At 38.0% G+C, this 9,210-nt stretch overlaps 1 pseudogene; it reads left to right on the plus strand.

The window, feature by feature from the left end:
• The first annotated feature begins 6,804 nt into the window (after positions 1-6,804).
• On the plus strand, positions 6,805-6,895 carry LOC122025804 (annotated as a pseudogene).
• The last annotated feature ends 2,315 nt before the right edge of the window (positions 6,896-9,210 follow it).

Consider the following 9,210-nt stretch of genomic DNA (forward strand, 5'->3'; position numbering starts at 1 on the left):
AAACAGCAAAAGAACTTGAACCAAAGCCCAAACCGAAATGCTAGCAAAGGTTGAAATCTGGACAATAGGCTAGAATGAAGGGCTGCTCTTGTTCATTACACAACAACAAGAAAATGTGAACAAAAACCCCAAAAGCTACTCCTACCGCAGGTGAGAAGCACTTACATCGGGTTCTTGAACTTACAACCGAAGAGAAATGCCCTAGGGTTTCGGTAGAGCTTCGTTTCTCCCTTCTCCTTGTGTTCCCCGAGCTTTCCTTGCCGGAAAGGTCACCCACGGTTGGAGACCGGCCGGAAAAACCCCTCGCCGGCGTCGGGAGGAGGAACCCTAGCCTTGGCTGCGGTTTCACCTGAGAGGAGAACAGCGCCGTCGGGAGAGAAAAAGAGGGGAAAAGGATTTTTTTTAGGGCTCGGGAAGAAATTTACCTCCTTAAATAACCTGGGTTATTTTGGTTCCATCTATTACTTAAATATATTTGTTCCCCCACTTAGTTAACAAAACGAGCTCAGCTCGGTTGGTTGGGCCGCTTACTGCTTGGGCCCGAGAAGCTGGGTTCGAATCCCAGCTCTTGCACTTTGGTTTTTATTTTATTTTATTATTTTTTTTTAAAAACTTTCTCCACTCGGTAAAAATACCAAACGGACTCCAAAATTTGCATAAAAATACTCTAAAAATTTTTAAAAATCTCTAGAATATTTTAAAAGCATTTCCAAATATTTTTAAGGATATTCCGAACTCAAAATAAGGAAAATTGGGTCGTTACACAGTGTATACTCAGCCACAGGCGACTGGAACATATAATCACTCAACCACGCAGTATAATAACTCAATAAGAAGAATGAAACTACTCTAGCAATAGTAAACAGATAATACTCCAACAATAAAACATAACAAAGTGCGGAATAGACTCAATTACAATCTCAACTTCATCATAGCATTAAGGAGAAAAGAAAAGGAAACTCTAATCAGGTAAATTTTAACAACTCTATAGCAAACTCTTGATCTCTCCATAGTCCAGCCATCACACACCTTCATCACCACCACCTTGTCGCCTTCCTTGCTAAATCTTTTCCTTTCCTTTATCTGCAGTAGGAGGAAATGCCGTCTATAAGCATAAAGCTTAGTGAGCGCTATCTACTCACAAAAACTCGATATGCATGTATACAAATAAAAACATGCTAAAACTGAATGCTAACATGTAAAGCTACTCCTGCTCATAAATAGCAAAGAAATCAACTAACAAAAAAGCTAACATGTATAACTACTCATGCTCATAAATAGCAAAGACAACATACTAACTGATATACTAAACATGTGTAGCTAATCATGCTCATAAACTAATAAAGAAAGCAAACTAACTGAAATGCTAACATATAAAGCTAAACATGCTCATCAACTAGCAAATAAATAACATGTAAGAAACTAAACATGTAAAAGCTGCTAGCATAAAAGAAAGCTAAACTTGCTGATCTTTAAAACAAAGTGAAACTTACTTCATTTACTCTAAATTTATTCTTTTATTTCACTTGTTTAAAATTTATACTTTAATACTTGAAAATAATAATCAACTTCTCTTGGGCCCGGCATTGTACCACTTCGCGCGCATTCTTAATAAGAATCGAGGTAGCTAATCCCGAAACTACTAAGATACTTCTAGGCCTTGTGCCTAGGGGCAACTTGGAGCTCATCCCTTGGACCTTGTGTCCGGTACATGCCCTTTAAAAGTAAAATACTTATTATCTTATTTACTTCTTCTTTAAATGCCTTGGCATTTTAATAAGCACCTCGTGTGCCAAAATCCCTAAAGTCTTGACTTTGGGATCTACTTAAGGCCTTGGCCTTTTTCTTTCCTTTCTTTATCTTCCTTATACTTTTCTTTATCTTTCTTATACTTTCCTTAAACCCAAAATAGTGTTAGGGTATCTTTCGTATGCATCTATAAATGAAACTAACTATGTAACACATAATCATGCATAGAATACAAAAGAAATCTACACATACAATACTTATCAAAAATCTGCACTAATGCTTAACAGAAATCTGCATACTAGCTTAATAAAAATTTGCATAATAGCTTAACAGAAATCTGCATACTAGCTTAATAAAAATTTGCATAATAGCTTAACAGAAATCTGCATACTAGCTTAACAAAATCTGCATACTAAACTTAACTAAAATCTGCATATTAAGCTTATCTAAAATCTGCATACTAAGCTTAATCAAATCTGCTCACTACACTAACTAACTTCTGCACTTGAAAGCCTAATAAAATTCTGCACTTGTAAACTTAATGAAATCTGCATTCTAAACTTCATAAAATCTGCACTACAATTGGTGGATCCCAATTAGAAAAGTCTACATTAGAAATCTATCCGAATTTCCAATACAAAGTCTGAAGAAAACAATTCACAGACTCGATTAATCATCTTCTTCCTCCCTTTGTGGTTCACAGCAGCAGAAACAACCAAAGCACAAATCCAAACTCAAACCTCCAAAGAAAACTCACCGTCAACTAAATCCTTCTATAAAAATGATGTAAATCTTGTTTTCCTTATTTTTGTTTCTCTGCTCTGATGTTCTATTGTTACAAAACATAACCGTGATATCTTTGTGGCAATCCACAGAAAGTTAACAAGTACAGGACTAGTCTTTAGATCAATCAAGCTGGCATATGCATTGGCAGGTCTGACCAACTTCGGAAATGAAAAACTTTCAAGACTCTATATAATCTGATCTGCCCATTAAGGTAACAAAGAAGTCTATGTTTGAAAAGATAACTATAAGGGATGTTCTTCTTTTTTTTTTTTATTGCAGCAAACTAAAAATCTAAAATCTGAGGAGCTACACCACGAAACTAAACTACATGCCCCACTTAAAACCAATAGCAAGTGAAAATCTGCATATGCTCACAATAGCTAAGGAAAACCAAAACAAAGAAGTCAACGCTGCACCACCAAAGGAAACTCTATACAGCAACAAAAAAACAAATCTGCACAACATGTTCTCCTTCTTGTTATAGTACGTACCTTTCCTATCAGATTTTGCTTGATCTATAGACTTGTTACCTGTTCATTACGTGCAAAAATGCTCCGATCCCTTCTTTTATAAAACTTCATATGTACTTAACTCAAAGTCTAACCACTCATCTTGATTTCATATGTTCCAAAAACAAAGAAAGAGGGCTCAATCCCTAGCAACTAAATTCTGTACACTATGTTCCGAAAACAAGGAAGAAGAACCAAATCCTTAGCATCAAATTTTACAACATGCTTCGAAAATCAAGGAAAACAAGAATCCGAGAGCTACTCCTACTGCAGGTGAGAAACACTCACCTCGCTGTTCTTGGACTTACAACCGGAGAAGAGGAAGACTCTAGGGTTCCGGAGCGATGGAGATCTCGGCTTCTCCCTCGTGCTCACGGCACTCCTCGTCGAGATGATCCCGATTCCGTGAAGCTCTTTCGAAAAGAGTCCCTCGCCGACCGCCGAAGTGAAGACCTAGGCCTGCTTCTTTGTTTCCGCCGCGAGAAGAAAAACGCCGTCGGGAGAGAAGGAGAAGAAAGAATCGGGTTTTCGGCGAGAGAGAAAACCTAATCCCTTTATAACTAGGTTTTTCTATTATTAACTATACGTTAAATATAATTTGTTCTTTCCTTAATTAACAAAACTCGCTAGCACAGCTGGTTATCTGCGTTTCCGCCGAAACACCAGGTCATCGGGTCGAGCTTCGGCTCAGCCATTTCTCTGCAACTTTTTTTAAAACTAAGGTATTTCGGTATCAATTACAACTTAAATATATCTCGTTGTAGGTTTTATTAAGAAACATTCGGCTGGTCTGTTGGTTAAGCGAATCTCTGCTTAACCCGAGGTTTCCGGTTCAAACCTTGACTTGGACATATTTTTGTCAAAACTTCTTTCGTTTTGTAAAAATACCAAACAACCTCCAAAAATTGCATAAAAATACTCTAAAAATTTCTAAAAATCTATAGAACTTTTCTATAGCATTTCTAAATATTTTTGAATTATTCTTGGGGCTCAGAATGAGGAAATTTGGGTCGTTACAATTCCCCATACCTTATAAAAAGTTCGTCCTCGAACTTAGAATAGTTCTGGATATTTCTGTCTCATACTGTCCTCCCGCTCCCAAGTGACTTCCTCGTGCTTCTGGTTCTGCCAGACGACCTTCACTAGTGGTACTTCTTTGCTTCTTAGTCTCTTGACTGCTCCGTCCACTATCTGTGTAGGTCTACTCTCATAACTAAGATCCTCTTGGATCTGCACTGACTGAGGCTCAATCACTTGGCTAGGGTCATGGAGGCACTTCTTTAACATGGAGACATGAAACACATTGTGTATTGCTGACATGTCCTGTGGTAAATCCAGCTTGTAAGCTACTTTCCCAATCCTTTCTATGATTAGGTAAGGTCCTACATAACGAGGACTTAATTTACCCTTCTTGCCAAATCTCATCACTCCCTTCATAGGAGCGACCTTGAGAAAGACTGAATCCCCTACTTAAAATTCAAGTGGCCTACGGCGTGTGTCAGCATAACTCTTTTGTCTACTCTGGAACTGTCAGGATAAGAGCACTGGTCAGTCTCTTCTTGAGCTCTTGGAAACTCTGCTCACATTTATCTGACCATTCAAACTTCCTGTTCTTTCTAGTGAGGGTTGTTAGTGGAGAGGCTATCCTGGAAAAGTCTTCCACGAATTTCCTGTAATACCCAGCTAAACCAAGGAAGCTTCTGATCTCCTTGGCATTCTTGGGTCTCTTCCGCTTACTGACCGCTTCTATTTTGGCTGGATCCACTTGAATGTCTTCTCTAGAAATGATGTGACCTAGAAACGCCACCTGCTCTAACCAGAATTCGCACTTTGAGAATTTAGAATAAAGCTGCTTTTGCTGAAGGGTTTGCAATACTATTCTCAAGTGCGTGTCATGCTCCTCTGGGGTTCTGGAATAGATTAAAAGTCGTCGATGAACACAATGACAAATTTGTTAAGTTATTCTCTGCACACTCTATTCATCAGGTCCATGAAAACTGCAGGCGCATTAGTCACACCAAAAGGCATGACTACGAATTCATAGTGTCCGTATCTGGTCCTGAAAGCTGTTCTGAGTATATCACTTTCCTTCACTTTCAACTGATGGTACCCAGAGCGCAAGTCTATCTTGGAAAACACTGTTGCCCCTTTCAATTGATCAAATAAGTCATCGATTCTGGGCAGTGGATACTTGTTCTTGATGGTCACTTGATTCAGAGCTCTATAATCTATGCACATCCGCATAGATCCATCCTTCTTCTTGACAAACAACACAGGAGCTCCTCATGGTGAATGACTATGGCAAATGAAACCTTTGTCAAGCAACTCCTGAAGTTGTTCTTGTAACTCTTTCAGCTCTGCTGGAGACATGCGATACGGAGCTTTTGAAATTGGACCGGTACCAAGAACCAGTTCAATCTCAAACTCCACTTCTCTGCTGGGAGGTAGTCCAGGTAGCTCTTCTGGGAATACCTCTGGATACTCACTGACTACCCGAACTTCCTCCTACTTAGGTCTTTCTTCCTCTTCTATACTCCAGTTCTGATCACTTGATTGGGGTCTCTGTTTCCCCACTTTCTTGTCTTCTATCTTGACTGACTCGTGTTGTGTTTGTTGTGTCTTGTTGCTGTTCAGATAGTGCTCACTAATGCCCTGCTGACTAGATCTTCACCAATCTATGGTCGGTGAGTTTCACTACTCACATTAAGTGTTATTTCTGGTCTCAGCATTAGTAGCATCAGTCTGACTCGTTCTTTCACTGTACTTACTAACTCTAGGCAAAGGTGAGCTAGCCTGTTAAATCTTTTAACCGCTTCTTCTACTGGTAGGTCACCTGGTCTAAATTCTATAAACTCCTCATAATGTTTATTGGTGATCCATTGGCGGAAGAACTCTTAGTAAAACTCTATCTCAAAGTCAACCCAGCTCATCTGGTTGACTGCTCTCTTACTCTTAACTCGCTCCCACTACATACAAACATCTCCAGATAGACAGAAAGAGGCACACTTAATGGTATCAACCTTCTCGACTTCTGGTCAGTCAAGAAGTTCCATTGTGCTCTCAAATGTCTTGAACCAAGCCTGGACATCCCAAGGCTCAGTCGTGCCTGAGAAGCTTTCTGGTTTCAGCTTCAGCCACTGGATGAGGTATGCTTCTTGTCTTCTAAGTGTTGTGGCGACTTCCAAGGCAACTGATGGGACTTCAGTCACCACTGGGGTCTCCACAGAAATGGTTGGGGGGAGTGGGAGGAGCTGACTTCTGATTGGCCATTAGATTGACAATCACTTGCTGCTGCTCGCTATTTGTCTCTGAAGTTGAGCAACAACTGCAGAGAGAATAGGCCCAGGGGTTCTGGGCTCTTCGTTCTCCTGAACTCGGTCCTCAGTACGAACGGTACGGGGACGTCCTCTTCTTGCCATCAAGTCAGGCAGAGGAAAAGAAAACTTAAAATTATCACTATACTTTCTAGATATATCTTACTTATACATGATTCTTGACTTTCAACACCTATGAGTAGGTACTTCTAAACATTTCTCTATCCTTTCTAAACATACATATTTGTATATGAAGAAAGAAAACAGCAAAAACTCTTATCTTACTTAAGCACTTATAAGCAATCACTCTATACTGCAAATAATAATAAAGGAAAGCAATAAAGAAAGAACTTAAATACTTTCTTACTTGGAGACGACAAGGATGATGCTGATGTGTGTGTGATGCTGGAGAATGGAAACTGCTCTGATACCTACTTTTATCGGATGTCTCTTCGGAGACATCCGATAAAATTGGAACGATACAGAGAAGATTAGCATGCAAAAGAAGAGGACGCAACTGTAACGGCCACCCTTCTTACTACTATTCTGAGGGTGACCGTTACTGGTTCTACTAACTACACATAACTAGTACTAGCTACTTAACACTAGAAATGCTTTAAACTATTTGTTAAAAACATATCACATATCAAAATGCTTTAACCTGTTCTGATATTATTACTTATTTAAACATGCAAATAAGTATAACAACCAGCAAGTGTAACATATAGACAAGGAAACTTATCTCTACTGTTTTCAACTTCCTTTATTAACTTGCATTCATGAAATCCTACCTAACATTCCTTGTTACAAGATGTAGTTATTCATTCTACAACCAAACAGGAATAAAAGGGAAGTTAATTAAAACTACTGCTCATTCATTTCAACAAATCCGAACATCACATGATTTTCTTCCATAAAACAAAAACCGCTACAGTACTTCCAAACCGAACCAACTCAAACAATGAATTAGCTTATTTGCAATGGTTTAAAGCATAATTATATAATGATGAAGGCATGCTACGGTTTAGCTATACAGACATGCGATCTACCGCAACTGAAGTGGTTTACTGCAATTATAAATCAAGCAGTACTAAGAAACGTTTCAGCAATACTAAATCCAGACAGTCCGGCGGTAAGGAAGGAAACATTCTAGCCATAACAAATAGACATCCAATCATAACCAGATGTATTAGCATGTTTCCATAACAGCATTTAAAACTTGTATGCATGTGTATACCTTTGCATAATTCGGTCATGGCTGTTCTTACTAATATTGCATGCATAACAATGCATCAACAGCCAAAACTTTAACCATTCATAAGGAAACATTAAACCAAGCTAATGTGAAACTTTAGCCTAAACCAATATACGAGTTGCCAATTCCAGCAGAATCAATTTAGCATAATATCAACATGAATAAAGGTAGCCAATTCCAGCAGAATCGAAAGCTATTAGTCCAGCAACCAAAAATAGACTAATTTCACAATTTATGGCACTAATTAGAGTATTAAACAGATTATGGAACATGTAAGAAGGAATCAAACTAACAGGGGCAATTGGAAGGTACAAAATCAAATCTGTATCTGCTTAAGGAAATTGAACTAATCTGCACTTACTAATAGAAAAAAGTATGACTAAATTATATCCAGCAATTAAAAGAAAACTTCTATTCAACTCTTATCAGATTCTTAACAAAAATTCATTTAAATCCTCTAGCAAGGTACCAAGCTTCCATATCAGCCACCACACACACCATCGACGTCTCCTTGTCGCCTTCCTTCATATCACTTTAGCTTTTCCTTTACTTTTATCTATATCTGCGGTAGGAGGAAAAAAAAATAGTATCTATAAGCTAAAAGCTTAGTAAGTGCTTTCTACTCACAAAATCCGATAAGGAATGCATAAACATAACTGAAAACAGGGAGTACATGCTCAACATGAAAATAGCAGATAGAACTACATCACATGAAAATAGCAGATAGAACTACATCATGCATCTCTAAAGGAAACAACAATTTAACTTGCTAGAAATTTGCAACTTAAATAAAAGAACTTGTTCTGTTTGTTTCCAAATTAATACTTTTATACTTTAAAATAATATTCAACTTTACTTGGGCCCGGCATTGTACCACTTTGCGCGCCTTTCTTAATGAGAATTGAGGTAGCTAATCCCAAAACCATTAAGACACTTCTAGACCTTATGTCTAGGGGCAACTTGGAGCCCATCCCTTGGACCTTGTGTCCGGTACATGCCCTTTTAAAAGTAAAATACTTTTCTTTATATCCTTCTTTAAATACTTCTTCTAAATAAATGCCTTGGCATTTATTTAAGCACTTAGTGTGCCTTGGTTCTAAATTCTGAACCTTAGGATCAGATTGTATCTTAGTATTGCTTTTCTTGTACTTCTCTCATTTATTCAGCAAACAAGAGATTTTAAACTACATGGCACTGATATATATATCTGTATATATTCAAAACAAAACTCAACAGTACTTAAAAGACTACATGGTCATATGAAATATGTTTGGTCAGGTCCACGGCAGCAAACAGATTCCAAATAGCAAACTTGTAAAACCAATTTATTCTTGAATCTTAACAATTCTTTGATCATGCCATGTCTTGAAGGAAACATAACTACTTAGATATGCTTGAAATGTAAGGTAAATACATTTAGATAAGCATGCTGTAACAAATCAAGAAGACACTTAAAAAAATCTGTCCGTGATCTAAAAAACAGCAAAAGAACTTGAACCAAAGCCCAAACCGAAATGCTAGCAAAGGTTGAAATCTGGACAATAGGCTAGAATGAAGGGCTGCTCTTGTTCATTACACAACAACAAGAAAATGCGAA

The sequence above is a fragment of the Zingiber officinale genome, chromosome 9B, assembly GCF_018446385.1.
Source record: "Zingiber officinale cultivar Zhangliang chromosome 9B, Zo_v1.1, whole genome shotgun sequence".
Lineage (NCBI taxonomy): Eukaryota > Viridiplantae > Streptophyta > Magnoliopsida > Zingiberales > Zingiberaceae > Zingiber > Zingiber officinale.